Source organism: Maniola hyperantus, chromosome 26 (assembly GCF_902806685.2).
Source record: "Maniola hyperantus chromosome 26, iAphHyp1.2, whole genome shotgun sequence".
Classification (NCBI taxonomy): Eukaryota; Metazoa; Arthropoda; class Insecta; order Lepidoptera; family Nymphalidae; genus Maniola; species Maniola hyperantus.
The window spans coordinates 3,828,735-3,846,423 of record NC_048561.1 but is presented as its reverse complement, the minus strand read 5'-3'; the positions used below and the strand labels follow the sequence as shown (position 1 = coordinate 3,846,423).

The 17,689-nt window shown below is 36.2% G+C and overlaps 1 protein-coding gene and 1 long non-coding RNA gene across 2 annotated transcripts in view; both read right to left on the bottom strand.

Annotated features, from left to right (window-relative positions):
• Positions 1–17,689, bottom strand: part of LOC117994453 (E3 SUMO-protein ligase ZBED1-like) — a 318,547-nt gene that overhangs the window by 249,933 nt on the left and 50,925 nt on the right. The gene's annotated exons all lie outside the window — the stretch shown is intronic.
• Positions 5,485–8,359, bottom strand: LOC117994455 (uncharacterized). Its single transcript, XR_011238206.1, has 2 exons — positions 8,227–8,359; positions 5,485–7,174 (listed from the first exon to the last, which is right to left on the bottom strand). It is a non-coding gene; the product is annotated as an uncharacterized lncRNA (long non-coding RNA).

Here is a 17,689-nt window from a genome sequence, read left to right as displayed (position 1 = left end):
GTATTGAAAATCCGTCAAAGTGTCAAAGTAGATAAAGTATATCTGGCGATTGTGAAACAGACCCTTAGATTAGGTACCTACTAACTTATTTTTCAGGTAAAAGATTTTTAATAATTTAATAATAAGGTACAGTTAATATAAATTCCTAAGTTTATTTATTTGAGGACCCTTCACACTTTGAGAACCAATTAATTTTATGACCTGTCATAAAAACCCGAGTCTCAGCTTATTTTTACAAATCTTTTTCGACAGCGCGTACGTGCGTTAACGGCACTCGCTAATGGCTACTTGCGACACATATACATGTAATAGGCACAGGATCACCATCGTAACACATTCTTGTAGTAGGCACATGACATGTGGCACCCTGCGAAAAATAAGGGCAGTTGAAGTGTTAAAGGATACGCTTCATCAGCTAAAAATACGTAAGGAACAGAGACTTGGGTATTAGGCAAATAAGCGGGCAATGGAATATCTAATTCGCTTTCATTTAGAAACTGATACAAATCTGATGCTATATAAAGGTACCGCCATCACTCTGTTTACCATAGCCCCCGACTTCTACCATTACAAATTTATAATTGGCATCGGCTACTGCTTGCAGTACCACAGAAAAATATTTTTTATAGTTGTAAAACATAGATCCAGATTTTTTTGGGCACATTACGCGCACATGTTTACCGTCTATACAACCTATGACGTGAGGGAAATTCCAAATATTATTGAAATCATTAGATATTGAATAAAATATATCTCTGGTGGGTGTAGGCATATGTATGGTATACTCCCATATTGCTAGAACCGTCTCTTCTATAATTTTTGTTAATCTTGTTACTCCTATACGAAAATTTTTTGAAAGCGATTTGAATGATTCTCCAGTTGCAAGATATCTAAAAATAAAAACACATTTAACTATTACACCCGGAATACAGGATGTAAAAAAAGCAAAAATTAACGCTAAATCGTGGGAGGGATGATTCTGCTCATTATTTTATGAGACAGTCAGAGGTCAAATATATATTTCTCGATGGGTATAATATCATTTAGATCAGAAGAGAAATTGACTGAGAAATTATCTTTGGGCATCCAAAGTCCTGAATTTCTAAATAGTCTTAAAATCAGTTTAGGCGCTGGCATTCTTTTAACATTCTTAACAACAATTATAAAGTCAAGCATGAGGTAATGCCACATACAAAGCGGGGAAGAGAGAAGTACTGGATTCCTGAACTATAAACACCCTAAAATGCAAAGACCAGTGGAACATTTATTCTTCATCATCTTCAAACTAATTGGTACGAAGCATTAATCTTATCACGTGCATAACTAATGCTTCATTACTTCTCTTTCTAAATATTATGTTTCACTGGTCTTTGTGTAATATATGTAATTTTGTTGTTGTAAACATCAGGTTAAATTAATTTAAAAATACTTATTTCTTGCCAGGTTTCTATATGTATAAGACCCAACCTGATAATTGGGATTTAAATAAATAATTATTTTTAAATTGATTGAACTGGAAAGAAATAAGTATTTTTAAATTTCTTTACCTTGATATTTACAACAATAAAATTGTATTTGACCTCTGTAGGAAAAAGTTTTTACATATCAGTACTTTTTTGTTTCAGAAAGTAAAATAAGAAAAAGATGGAGATATATAAGGGATCAATTTGCGGTAAAGTTAGGAAAGATTCCACCTTCTCGCTCTGGAGATGAGGCAACTACAGTACAGTACAGTACAGTACCAAATGGCCATATTTTAAACCCTTACTTTTTCTCAAACCTATGGTGAAGGCGCGGCTAACCACTGGAAGTTTGACGCGACAAAGATCTCATTCAAATAGTATAGTTCGTGTACCAATCTTTGCAATATAGTAACCCTAGTTCAATGTCAAACTACTCTCATTTAAGTAATGTTTCCCGTAATAGTACTCCAGAGACCTACAACCAAATAACTCTTCCACAAACTTCGAGTGACAATATTGCTGTTATAAGCAACCAATTAGCCACAGAAGAAAATGAAGAATCCACCTGCAACCGACTAGCTGCAGACGAATGCAATCAATCTAATAGCCACCGAGTATCTACAGAAGAAAATAATGAATCTACTCAGAATGAACAATCTCTTGCCGAATTTTATAGCAGATACCAATTGTGAAATCTTCAATTTAATTTTGGTCCATGGGGTGCCAAAACCAAGGTCTATAACTATAACTTAAACACAGCTTTTTAATAAGTTTGTTTGCTTTAAATTACCCATTTGGAGTTTTACTTTAATTATAATTAAGTACTTATTATTAATTTAATTTGAAGTTGACATGTAAGTCATGTAACGTACCTATTGTATGTTTTGCCTCTCGCTGATTTTGGCTAATAAATAACATTCACTTAATTGAAATTGAATTTCGGATATTTTTCATTGTGCTTAAAACTACTACAAATAAAACATACTAGCCTACTGAATGAATAAAGGTCAAGGAATTTTTTTGAACATTGGCTGTGGACACCGCGATTATAAGCGGTATAGAAGACATTTCATTTTGAAATTATACCACCCAGTATATTACGCATATTTTTAAACTAATAAATATTATTCATTACTTACCTAATAGTGATACGAGTCTTTCTTCAGGTGAAATTGGTTGAACATGCCAGTAATATCAGATACACTAACTGTTCTTCTCTTTCTATATTTGACGTAAGTACTTTCTAAAAGTAAAAAATCTTCGTCCGACGAACTGGAGGCCATGATTGTCACTAAGGACAGATTCACCTGTTTCTTTATGCGAGTCAACACTGTACCGATTGGTACTGACCCGTACAGATTTGTCAGTACTGGAAACCTGTTTCTTTATGTAAGCACCCTAACACTATATTAATTTTTTTTTTTTTTTTAATAGATATAGCGAGCAAGCGAGCAGGCGGGTCACCTGATGTTAAGTGATTACCGCCGCCCATGAACATTTGCAGCACCAGAGGACCCGCCGATGCGTTGCCGGCCTTTTAGGAATTTGTTAAATTAATGTTAAATTAATGTTTCAAACGAGCAAAAATAGTGTATGAATTGACAGCTTACTTAGCAATTCCATATAGTTTTAATTTTGGTAAGTAGCCCCCATTTAGATATGTGTTTGATCGCCTCAAACCAATTCTTGCGTTTTTGTTTTAGGAATTCAACATTTTGGGCTGGAAGACTGGTTACTGGGTATCACTTTGGAATGAGACAATTCACATTTAGAACAGTAAACAATGAAAAGATATATATAGGCAAGACTTGACAAAACATTCTTTTAACAGAGAACTTCAATAATTTAACAGAACAATATTCATATCCCACACGACATAGACAGAAAATAAACAATACTTATCCCATAATCAAACATATTTCATTGATTAACCCCTTTCGTTCTGAGAGGAGACCCATGCTCGGTAATGGGTTGATGGTGAACCTTATTTTTAAGGTCCATTTATGTAAGTACATGAACCAAACAAAATAAGATTCACCATCAATGAGACCCATGCTTAGTAATGAGCCGGTAATGGGTTGATGATGTACCTTATTTTTAAAGTCCATTTATGTAAGTACATGGACCAAACAAAATAAGATTCACCATCAATGAGACCCATGCTCAGTAATGAGCCTGTGATGGGTTGATGGTAAACCTTATTTTTTAAGGTCCGGTAAACCTTATTTTTTTGAGGTCCTTTTAAGTACATGGACCATACAAAATAAGATTTACCATCAATTTAGATACCTACCCAAAACTATAGCAAGAAGAATAAACACCACTATTTAATACACCTAGACCACAGGTATACAACTTGGTCATATAAAGCTCTGCCAAAGTTTTACTTCACAAATCACGACAGAGTAGACCATGCCACGGACAGACAGAATTAAATAAAAACGTAATAAAAACAGACCTTTACAAAACCAAGACTCTTATTCAAGTTTCCACTTTGTTGATATAAGTAATAAAAAACCCGTTTACCTAATAACTTCCACAATTATTTCCACCATGTGATGGGGTTTAAGAATATCGCGGTTAACTGCCACACGATTCATACTTAGGTAATTTCTTGAGATGCATTTCCAAATTCCAAATCACCATGATGGCCGACAGCGTCCGTCGTGATAAAAGCAAGATGGCACAGAAACAGAAACCAAAATCGAACGACTATATAGACAGAAAACGCCAAAATGTAAAGTAAAATGGAAAATAATCGTCTCCAAGCACTAGCCACATTAATGATATTATTTCGTAAAAATAATTATTTTTGGATTTTATTTTGTTACACACAAGAAAAGTCTTGAAAACAGCACCCGGCACCAAAGAGTATTATAATATGCCCGCAGCCCGGCACCCAGTGACCAGAGTCGGGCGAGTCCAGACCATATTAATTGACGCAAATGAGTCAATATTGTTGGTAAGGTAACGTTAAAGGTCATAGCACACTTAAACGACTCTGCTCCCACCCGGCAAAAAGAATAAAATTCAAATATGGGCTTTAAATATTGCTCTTTAGATATATTTTACATTGGCATCATAAATTAGCAGACAGCTCGCTGTCAGCGAGCTTACCGCCGTCAGACTGCTCGGTAGTTGACGCCTCGCAGGCCGCACGTTGTAGGCGAGCGGTCGGCGCGGTGCCCGCGCGCTTACTGCTAGCGGTCGGCGCGGTGCCCGCGCGCTTACCGCTAGCGGTCGCCGCGGGGCGCGGGGCCCGCGCGCTTTGCTAGCGTTCGCCGCGCCCGCCGTCGCGTCGCCCGCGCCGCTCAGTCGGTCAGTATCTACACCGAGTAAACCGCACGTTCGATCTCTTTCCAAGTGTTTTCGCAGATATTGAACGCATTCATTATGAACAAAGAAAAACTTATAGAAGAAGTTCGAAGATATCCCTGTCTGTACGATGCCAGTGACGCAAAATACGCAGATTCTGCCAAAAGGGATCAAACATGGAAATCTATTGCTAGAACGTTGTCTGCAACAGGTATGTATCTATCTACGTACAATCACACTAATATTATAAAGGCGAAAGTTTGTATGTGTGTGTGTGTGTGTGTGTGTGTGTGTGTGTGTGTGTGTGTGTGCGTGCGTGCGTGCGTGCGTGCGTGCGTGCGTGCGTGCGTGCGTGCGTGCGTGCGTGCGTGCGTGCGTGCGTGTGTGTGTGTGTTTGTTACTCCTTCACGCAAAAACTACTGGACGGATTTGGCTGAAATTCGGAATGGAGATAGATAATATCCTGGATTAGCACATAGGCTACTTTTTATCCCGGAAAACCAAAGAGTTCCCACGGGATTTCGAAAAACCTAAATCCACGCGGACGAAGTCGCGGGCATCAGCTAGTCTATACTATATTAAAAACGTATAGGAGGAAAATTGTATTTTTTAATAATTTTTTAGGGTTCCGTAGCCAGTCCAGCCACTTTTTTCCGAAACTATAAGAACGATACTGTTGTATGGTAAGTAGATGTATTCTGTGAACCGCATTAAGATTTTCACACAAAAATAGAAAAAAAAACAATAAATTTTGGGGGTCCCCATACATAGAACTGAAACTCAAATTTTTTTTCATCAAACCCATACGTGTGGCCCCTCCACACGTATGGGTGGTATGGTAAAAACCATGCCTCTCTTTCACACTAATCATCCTTCCTATTTGCATTGTTGAAATAAGGAAAGATGATTAGTGTAAAAGAGAGGCATAGTTTCTTTATCCTTTTGTTTCCTAGAAAAGATGAACTACTTTGCAAGACGGGCGTTCTGGGTAGTTCTGGCACGTGGTGCTAGTGAAGAGTTTCTGTTCTTTTCACAAATTATAAGTGTGACAAGCACAGTGATGTTTCTAGCATTCCAACGTACAAAAAACTAGCAGTTTAACTAGCAGCATGATAATCTTCAAAATTATTTTGAATTAAACTAATCTTTTGCACCTTGATATGAAAAAACGATTATAATACCAGAATTACGAAACAAAGAGTACCTCATTTAAATTGGCATTAAATCAGCAAGTTTTTCTTATACAGGGTCATTTTTCCGTAGTACATTTTTTTTCACAGTGCGCTTTTAAAGTGACACTTAATTTTTGGTAACGCTTTAAAAGTTTTGGAAAAAATTAATTGCTCTTGTAATTTGGTAGCCAGAGCTAAAGTACATGTTGAAATAATAATTTTTGTGGTACCTAGTCTATAAGATATTTATTTTTCATAAAACAAAATATATTTTTAAAATGAAGGGTAAAAGTTGCTCTAAGTTTTTTTCCTCGTTATTGAATATTTTGATGCAGCCATGAAACTTGACCTTCAGGAGATTGAAAGTAAGATGAAAACAAGTCTCGAATATTAAAAGCATTTTCGGCACTGTTCATTTCGTTTTCTAGTATTGGTTGCAGGAAACCATTCTCGTTGTGATGTATTGGTTGCTGCATCTCATGTTGATCTAGATACTCTATTTCATAGTTTCGCATAATATTATGTAAAATACATGTCGCTAGTATCAATGTGTCAACGTGTATCGGGTTCACATTAATATTTTTGTTATAAATGCTAAATTTCTGGTACAATATTCCAAATGCATCCTCCACAACTTTGCGTGCTCGTGATAAACGTTCATTGAATATAGTTTGTGCCTCAGATAAGCCACGACAACGAGGGTATGGCCTCATTAAATTTTTCATCAGAGGAAACGCCTCATCTCCTATGAAAACATGTGGTATATTTCTGTTACTTCCAGGTAGTGGTTTATCGTTTGGAATATGTAATGAATTACTTTCAAGACGTCTCGCTAATTTCGAAGATGCAAATATTCCACCGTCACTATTTCTACCAAAAGCGCCTATATCAACTATTATAAATCTATATTTATCATCAACCACAGCCATTAGGACAACAGAAAAGTGCTTTTTATAGTTAAAATACAGCGAACCACTATTAGCAGGTGCTATGATGTTGACATGCTTCCCATCTATAGCGCCGATGCAATTTGGAAAATTCCATCTGTCTTGAAATCCTTGAGCTATACTTTTCCACCGCTCTTCAATTGGCGTTGGAATGAAAATTCCCATTAATTTGTTTATGATTGCATTACATACTTCTTGTATAATTGATCGGATTGTTGATTCGCCTAATCTAAAGCTTGAACTCAACGTCCTTGCTGAACTTCCCGTGATCATGTATCTGAAAAAAAACTTCCTCTATTAATATTTCTTAGCAAAAATAAACACACCTTAGCACACAGACACCTCTTCACTTCGATTTTTTTCTTTTTCAGAATCAGAGTGCAAGAAAACATGGACAAACTTAAGAGAAAGCTATAGAAGGGCAGTTGTTAGACACGCACAAAAAGTGGTCAGGCTGCTATCTCATCCAAAAATGGCAATTTGAAGAAGAGATGTCTTTTTTGTTGCCGCATATGAAACAAAGAAAAACTATTTCATCGTTAACGGAAGATGATAGTGAAGTGGACGAAAATTTTGATGTTAACGAATTATTGTCAAATCACGATTCTCTCATGTCATCAAATGACTCAGAACTTAATGTCGCCAACCAACCAGAATCTGCTTCACAAATACCTCAGCAAACTCTTCTTTGTTTCCAAAATCCCTAAAAGAAAGCGATTCAAAGGGACCCAAGAAGTACCTCGGCATCAGCTCAACTTTTACAATATTTAACTCAAAGAAAAAAGAGACAAATAAGGATGACGAGATTGACAAGTTTTTTTCGAGCATTGCAACAACAGTAAAAAAATTAAATCGTTACAGCCATCTGTTCTGAAGTCTAGATATTCAACATGGTGTCTGAATTTGAATTACAAGAAATTCAGGAACAAACTAATTTCTATGCTGGTTCTTCACGACACAATATTGAAAGTCCTTCGACTTCGGGTTATAACACCCACAATACAGACCTTCGGGCTATAACACCCACCATGTAGGATCTTCGGATTATGAACCTCCATAATGCAGGCCCCTCCGAATTTAATACCCGCAATGCAGAGCTTTCAGGCAATAATCCTCCAGTTTTAGAAGAACCGATATTGAACAGTGAATTGCCTAATGCTATACAGAAAAATGATTCCTAAGAGTTAACAGTGGTAGAATATGTTTCTTTACTAATTTAAAGTTAACATTGTAAGCTAGTAAGTAATGGAATTAGAGACTGATTGGTACTATATATTTTTTTCAAATAAATATGTACAAAATTTACAAAAAAGTTTCTCTTTCACTTACCTCAACGTGACGGCAATTTTTTCTATTGGTGTTATTGCTTGTCTAAATTTCGTATTCTTCTTTGTTATGTCTTTTTCAATAAATGATAATATGTAATCAAATAAATACCGATTCATATGAAAGTAAATGTAGAAGTTTTTCTCGTCATCTAATATGTGTCTCTGGATCTGCCAAAATTCTCCTTCTGCATGTCTTGCTTTCAGCATTTTATGCACCCAATATCTTCGTCTGTTATTTCTTTGCGCTCTCTCTTCATCCTCAAGTGCAATAGCAATAATTGCTAGTTCGCGCGTTGTGAATCGGGACATAGTGAAAAAATACAAGTTGCTTCAATGGAAACCGATCGTGAACTCGCGTCTATCGCGAAAGGCGAGAGCGGTCGGCGGGTGGACAGCTGGCTGTCTGCTAGCTGTCGCCGCGTCGACTGCTAGGGGCCAGCTAGCTGTCGCCGCGTGGACTGCGCATGCAAGTCGTCTTAGGTTTAGGGCGGTGTTGGGTGGGAGCGGTGTTGGAGCAGAGTCGTTTAAATGTGCTATGACCTTAAACCATGCCGCTAATTCCTGGGTAGTTGGCTCGGATCGGCTTCCACCATCTCTTTCAAATCATTGTTATTCACCTGTGTGGGCGGTCTTCCACGTGGTTCGTTCTTCAAATCGAAGTTTCCATCACGAAAGCGTTTAAAACCAAAAATCGCACAGTGCGTTCATTAGCAGTCCCCTCTCCAAACGCAACATTAATATTGCGAGCTGTTTCTGCCGCGTTAGTTCCGCGTCGGAACTCGTATTCAAAAATCACACGAATTTCGAAGTATCTATCTTTATTGTCTAAGCTGAATAAAAAAAACAACTGAAAGTTGATAATCGAATGTTGCACATTTTTTAAAAGAAGAAACTACATAGGTACCGTATGAAAAAAAGTTTCACTCAAAAATCTCAACCATGAAGGTTCTATGTCAATTCGAAGTACCCATTATAATAAAACGACAATTTCATACTTTAACCCCTATTATTATGTGCTCTGATATAAATTGTGCCTCGGTAACTATGATGTCAAGAGTGTGGTGCGCAGAGAATATAAGCTTGTTCATTGTTGATATCCGTGGATGAGTGATGCCTTAGTGAGCTTTGAGGCTTAGAATATCCCGTGGGTGAGTGATGCCTTAGTGAGTTTTGAAGGCTGGAAAATCTTGCAAATGGGCGATCGCATGGTAAGGATTGAAAGCTTTTCGCCTTGTCCGTGGTAAGGTTTGAAAGCTTTTCGCTTTGTCCGTGGTAAGGGTGCTTACGTAAAGAAACAGGTTTCCGGTACAGACAAATCTGTACGGGTAGGTACCGATCAGCGCAGGTATAATATTTCAATATAATCCTATTCACTCACTTATAAAGAAACAGGTTGTAACTTGTCGGTGCCGACTACCTGGACCGTGCCATACGGGTTTAAGCATTTACTGGTGTAGGGTGTGTTTAATAATATTAAAAATGGATTTGGATAACGAAGTTTTAATAGCCTTAGTGTTTGATAAACAATGTTTATGGGACAGAACTCATAAGTTCCACAGCAACAGAAATGTTACAGATAAGTGTTGGAAAGAGATCAGTTTGGTAATGAAACAGGATGGTGAGTACTTTCAATGATCAGTTCGATTTATTTTAATTTTGTAGTTATAAAATATTAATAATAAAGTATTTGTTCGCGCCGCTAAGAACGAGTCGTGTGTGTGTGTGTGCGGACATCTCGCCATGCGAACCCCGATCACTGCTTCGAGAAAACTTGTGCTCGCACGCCGGACGTGCGCTAGTCAAAATTCGCCACTCAGAGCAGTCACATTATGTTGTATATCTGTTGTATATTTTTAATTTAACTTATTACAAGCCATGTTCACAAAGTGAAGGTTTCATTTACTAAAACACAAGCACGAGGAAGCCATCGAAGTCTCCAACAGTATTACCCAATTTAATTACCTATATATTAAGTGATTATGTTTGAAATATTGCACAAAATTATTTCTGACGTTTGTAGCAACATTACTAGGCGGACTCAGTCTTTGATTGTGCCATCTTCGTCTGACAATATTTACCGTAGTCAAGTTTCGCTCAAAACCCTCTTTATCAATAATTATATTGTGCAACAAACACATAAGTTTTTACGATCTTATCAGCTAGTTGAATATCTGTTTCGATGCTTTTAGATAACAAACGCCACTTTGAGTATAATCTACCAAATGCACATTCCACTGTTTTTCTCGCTCGGGACAAGCGACTATTAAAATTTTGTTGGTCCACTGTTAAATGACGTCCACCAAAGGGTTTCATTAAATATGTTCTTAAAGGATACGCTTCATCAGCTAAAAATACGTAAGGAACAGAGACTTGGGTATTAGGCAAATAAGCGGGCAATGGAATATCTAATTCTCTTTCATTTAGAAACTGATACAAATCTGATGCTATATAAAGGTACCGCCATCACTTCTGTTTACCATAGCCCCCGACTTCTACCATTACAAATTTATAATTGGCATCGGCTACTGCTTGCAGTACCACAGAAAATATTTTTTATAGTTGTAAAACATAGATCCAGATTTTTTTGGGGCACATTACGCGCAAAATGTTTACCGTCTATACAACTATGACGTGAGGGAAATTCCAAATATTATTGAAATCATTAGATTATGAATAAAAATATATCTCTGGTGGGTGTAGGCATATGTATGGTCATACTCCCAATATTGCTAGAACCGTCTCTTCTATAATTTTTGTTAATCTTGTTACTCCTATACGAAATTTTTTGAAAGCGATTTGAATGATTCTCCAGTTGCAAGATATCTAAAAATAATAACACATTTAACTATTACACCCGGAATACAGGATGTAAAAAAAGCACAAATTAACGCTAAATCGTGGGAGGGATGATTCTGCTCATTATTTTATGAGACAGTCAGAGGTCAAATAATATTTCTCGATGGGTATAATATCATTTAGATCAGAAGAGAAATTGACTGAGAAATTATCTTTGGGCATCCAAAGTCCTGAATTTCTAAATAGTCTTAAAATCAGTTTAGGCGCTGGCATTCTTTAACATTCTTAACAACAATTATAAAGTCAAGCATGAGGTATGGCCAATACAAAGCGGGGAAGAGAGAAGTACTGGGATTCCTGAACTATAAACACCCTAAAATGCAAAGACCAGTGGAACATCGTTTATTCTTCATCATCTTCAACTATTGGTACGAAGCATTAATCTTATCACGTGCATAACTAATGCTTCATTACTTCTCTTCTAAATATTATGTTCCACTGGTCTTTGTGTAATATATGTAATTTTGTTGTTGTAAACATCAGGTTAAATTAATTTAAAAATACTTATTTCTTGCCAGGTTTCTATATGTATAAGACCCAACCTGATAATTGGGATTTACAGAAATAATTATTTTAAATTGATTGAACTGGAAAGAAATAAGTTATTTTAAATTCTTATCCTTGATAGTTACAACAATAAAATTGTATTTGACCTCTGTAGAAAAAGTTTTTTACATATCAGTACTTTTTTGTTGTTCAAGAAAGTAAAATAAGAAAAAGATGGAGATATATAAGTAGGATCAATTTGCGGTAAAGTTAGGAAGATTCCACCTTCTCGCTCTGGAGATGAGGCAACTACAGTATAATTCCCAAATGGCCATATTTTCAAACCCTTACTTTTCTCAAACCTATGGTGAAGGCGCGGGCTAACCACTGGAAGTTTGACGCGACCAAGATCTCATTCAAATAGTATAGTTCGTGTACCAATCTTTGCAATATAGTAACCCTAGTTCAATGTCAACACTACTCTCATTTAAGTAATGTTTCCCGTTATAATGGATAAGGAAGATTTCATACGATTTAGGACATTTGTTAAGTATAAAATGGTATATCGCGATACCCGAGTTCGATCCCGTCCGAAATCATATTAGACTCTAATTAATATTTTGTAATTTGTTTCTATAAAATAGGGAAGTTTGAAGGTCACGGTCGGCCATTACGATTGACGACATTACCGATAAGCTGTAGCAACGCAACAAGACGTTCGGTGTACCTACGGAATAATTGCGTGTTGTGACGCAACTATTGTGTTAGTTTGGATATTTTACGATTTATAGAAATCTTATTAATTTGCGATTAGCAAATAATGTATCTGCATCAAATTCCAGAAGGGCCTCACGGGAATGCCCTTCTTGGACCCTGACCTTTACAAACCCTGAATACAGCTAGCCGAGGTCTGGTTTTGGCAGAGTTCCGGTACAAAATTAGTAAAAACTCTCCTGGCGCCTAAAATCTAGGATAAGACTTAGCCTAAGTGCATGTTTGTATAATAAATAACTAGTTTAAACAGTTTGTTGTGTAGGCATTATTGAAGCAAACCCGTAACAAATGGCGCTCTGGGGCTACTTGTACGGTAGTGAATAGAGAGTTTGGGGACACTTTAAAACGGCTTGGGGTGAAGCCACATAAAATAAATCTATGCACATCGCTACGGCAGATGGTGCTAATCATTGTATAAATGAAGGTTTTGATGTGCCAGTAGTGTTCAATAATCAGTTTCACTATGTCTCCATGCTGCTCATGCCTGATTTGTCTCAACAATTGATCTTGGGTAAAGATTTTTTGACATATTTTGAAATTTCATTTAGGTTTAAAGTAGAAGCACCAGAAGGAATACCAGTAGTTAGTTCCATTGAAGACAAAACCGGCAGCTCTAGTAAGCAAAGAAGAATTAGACGAGTCCAGCAACAAAAACTTTATGACATTATTGAGGAAATAAGGAATGCGATAGGTATAGGGTTGGGTAGAACCAAATACTCAAGCATTATATAGATACAGGGGACAGTAAACCGATATATCAAAAACAGTACAACTTTTCGCCAGCCATTAGGAAGAATTGAACGCGAATTGGATGCGATGTTAGAAAAAGACGTAGTTGAACCTTCTCATAGTCCCTGGTGCTCTCCCTATCGTTGTAGTAAAAAAAGCTAATGGTACTAATAGGCTTTTGTCTAGATAGTAGACAGCTGAATAAAATTACGAAAAGAGATACTTATCCGCTACAAGAGTCTCCTGCATTGTAGATAATTTGAGAAATGCAAAATTTCTAAGTACAATTGACTTAAAATCAGCCTTTTGGCAAATTGAACTCGAGGAATCTAGTACAAGACAAAACAGCATTTGCTATACCGGGCGGGGTCTTTTTCATTTCAAAATTATGCCCTTTGGCTTAGTAAACGCATCACAATCTCAACAGAGATTAATGGATATTTTATTTCATGCTCTAGAAGGTAAAGTTTGGACCTACCTAGATGATATTGTTATTTGCTCGGAAAGCTTCGATGAACATTTAGAGATTTAATAGTACTCCAGAGACCTACAACAAAATAACTCTTCCACAAACTTCGAGTGACAATATTGCTGTTATAAGCAACCAATTAGCCACAGAAGAAAAGAAGAATCCACCTGGCAACCGACTAGCTGCAGATGAATGCAATCAATCTAATAGCCACCGAGTATCTACAGAAGAAAATAATGAATCTACTCAGACATGAACAATCTCTTGCCGAATTTTATAGCAGAGTACCAATTGTGAAATCTTCAATTTGATTTTGGTCCATGGGGTGCCAAAACAAGGTCTATAACTATAACTTAAACACAGCTTTTAATAAGTTTGTTTGCTTTAAATTACCACTTTGGAGTTTTTACTTTAATTTATAATAATTACTTATATTAATTTAATTTGAAGTGACATGTAAGTCATGTAACGTACCATTGTATGTTTTGCCTCTCGCCTGATTTTGGCTAATAAGGATAACATTCACTTAATTGAAATTGAATTCGGATATTTTTCATTGTGCTTAAAACTACTAACAATAAAACTACTAGCCTACTGAATGAATAAAGGTCAAGGAATTTTTTTTGAACATTGGCTGTGGGACACCGCGACTATAAGCGGTATATGAAGACATTTCATTTTGAAATTATACCACCCAGTATATTACGCATATTTTTAAACTAATAATATTATTCATTACTTACCTAATAGTGATACGAGTCTTTCTTCAGGTGAATTGGTTGAACATGCCAGTAATATCAGTACACTAACTGTTCTTCTCTTTCTATATTTGACGTAAGTACTTTCTAAAAGTAAAAAATCTTCGTCCGACGAACTGGAGGCCATGATTGTCACTAAGGACAGATTCACCTGTTTCTTTATGCGAGTCACACACTGTACCGATTGGTACTGACCCGTACAGATTTGTCAGTACTGAGAAAACCTGTTTCTTTATGTAAGCACCCTACACACTATATTAATGTTTTCAAACGAGCAAAATATGTGTATGAATTGACAGCTTACTAGCAATTCCATATAGTTTTAATTTTGGTAAGTAGCCCCCATTTAGATATGTGTTTGATCGCCTCAAACCAATTCTTGCGTTTTTGTTTTAGGAATTCAACATTTTGGGCTGGAAGACTGGTTACTGGGTATCACTTTGGAATGAGACAATTCACATTTAGAACAGTAAACAATGAAAAGATATATAGGCAAGACTTGACAAAACATTCTTTTAACAGAGAACTTCAATAATTTAACAGAACAATATTCATATCCCACACGACATAGACAGAAAATAAACAATACTTATCCCATAATCAACATATTTCATTGGTTAACCCTTTCGTTCTGAGAGGAGACCCATGCTCGGTAATGGGTTGATGGTGAACCTTATTTTTAAGGTCCATTTATGTAAGTACATGAACCAAACAAAATAAGATTCACCATCAATGAGACCCATGCTTAGTAATGAGCCGGTAATGGGTTGATGATGTACCTTATTTTTAAAGTCCATTTATGTAAGTACATGGACCAAACAAAATAAGATTCACCATCAATGAGACCCATGCTCAGTAATGAGCCTGTGATGGGTTGATGGTAAACCTTATTTTTTAAGGTCCGGTAAACCTTATTTTTTTGAGGTCCTTTTAAGTACATGGACCATACAAAATAAGATTTACCATCAATTTAGATACCTACCCAAAACTATAGCAAGAAGAATAAACACCACTATTTAATACACCTAGACCACAGGTATACAACTTGGTCATATAAAGCTCTGCCAAAGTTTTACTTCACAAATCACGACAGAGTAGACCATGCCACGGACAGACAGAATTAAATAAAAACGTAATAAAAACAGACCTTTACAAAACCAAGACTCTTATTCAAGTTTCCACTTTATAGATATAAGTAATAAAAAACCCGTTTACCTAATAACTTCCACAATTATTTCCACCATGTGATGGGGTTTAAGAATATCGCGGTTAACTGCCACACGATTCATACTTAGGTAATTTCTTGAGATGCATTTCCAAATTCCAAATCACCATGATGGCCGACAGCGTCCGTCGTGATAAAAGCAAGATGGCACAGAAACAGAAACCAAAATCGAACGACTACTAGACAGAAAACGCCAAAATGTAAAGTAAAATGGAAAATAATCGTCCCAAGCACTAGCCACATTAGATATTATTTCGTAAAAATAATTATTTTTGGATTTTATTTTGTTACACACAAGAAAAGTCTTGAAAACAGCACCCGGCACCAAAGAGTATTATAATATGCCCCAAAGAGTATTATAATATATAGGGAAAAGAGAGCCCTCTCGAGGCATTTTATGCCAATATATTTTGAAGCGCCATCTGGTTCTTGGTACCGACACTAATCGATATATATACCTACGTATACTCTATATAGGTATCTATATATTGTCCTACCGTGCTGTTCACAGGAATTCAATATTTTGGCGCCAAACAGTAAGTTCTTTGTTTAGGAATATTATTTAAGGATATTATTGTGTTAACAAGACTTTCTACGTTTATTAATTATTATATCACAGAAAGTCAGACTTAGCACAATGATATCCATTATATTCCTCAACAAAGAAAACTCACAGTAGGCGTCAAAATATTAATTTCCTGCAAACAGAATTAACACGGCAGAATATAGCTTTCGTTTATACAAAAATAAACTACAATAATGTTCTAATCTGCTATTAATTAATATTGTAGCAAATAAACTTTTTCCCAATATCAATAAATAATTATATGACTAAAAATATACAAAATATTACGCTCGCCACAATATTATAGCATACTAGAACAAAATTAATATTATCTATGTACAGAAGGGCAGGATTTATAGCTAAAAGAATAGAATTTCAATTTTCAAGTTATTTTTTATTTTTATAATGTTTACGTTTATTATAATAAATAGCAGCGTTTCTTTTAAATTTATCTTCACCTCCATATGTGATTTTTCCGGATAAAATTCGATTAATGGTTCTGCACCAACTATACAAAATGATATTAACTGTGGCATCTAAAAAATATGCTTTTAGCTTATCTTTGTGAGTCAAACATTGAAATGGGTAGTCTACCAATACATCACAAAGTACGACAATACCTACTCTTTTTAATATTTTTTTTTTGGTACGTTATTTTCAAAAATGATTTTGTAACATTCTGAATGTTATGGAAGCAATTTTCAGCAGCGCTTCACTCGGATAACACAGCCATTTTTGTTGCAATATTCTTTTGCTTTTATATTTATTTCTCTCATTGGCTGTGTTTAGTAGTGTTTGTCGGCATTGTTGACAAGATTTACAGATTTTTTAGGCATTTTGTCAAAACCCATCCACACACATAATTCCCTTGTCCCGCATCTTCTTGGGGTAGAATGTCGACACATAAATCTTCATTGAAATATATTTCTTCGGGAATATCAGAAGTTTCTTCTGGAAGAGAGGTGTTTCCTTTTAAAAAAAAATCTAAATTTTGCAAACATTCATTCCCATCTTCTTCACAATTTGCTCTCCTCGAATGAGGAGCGCTATAATTATTTAAAAGTAACGCTTTAAATGCCCCTTCAAAACAAATGGTGTTAGGGGCATTATTTTTGGCACCCAGTGACCAGAGTCGGCGAGTCCAGACCATAGAGCAGAAACAAAGAGGAGATGTTGTATTAAATTTCCCTATGAAATATCGAGTGACATTTTGCGGGGTGAGGGGTTGTGGAACGCCGCCCACTTCTCAATTTTCCATCTGCGGGTTAGTAGCAAAACTACTCGCTTAGCGACCTAACATCGATATATTGATGTCACTACATAGTTCAGCTATCTCACACTAGATGTCGCGACGAACGTCGCGAAATAGTTAATTGTACAAAATATAAATAGTAATCATCGTAAAATTAAATCATCCAATTATAATATCTAATTACAATAACGAGCAAAACGAGATTAGAAGGAGAGGAATCCAGAGCCGGACGCTTAAAATACTATGGTAAGTTGTCTGTGACTTTACTCTGTGGGTCTAATGGTCTACACTTGAAACGCGACGCCGACTGTCTGTGGTCGAAGCCTCGAACCACGGCGCCCACCATTTTG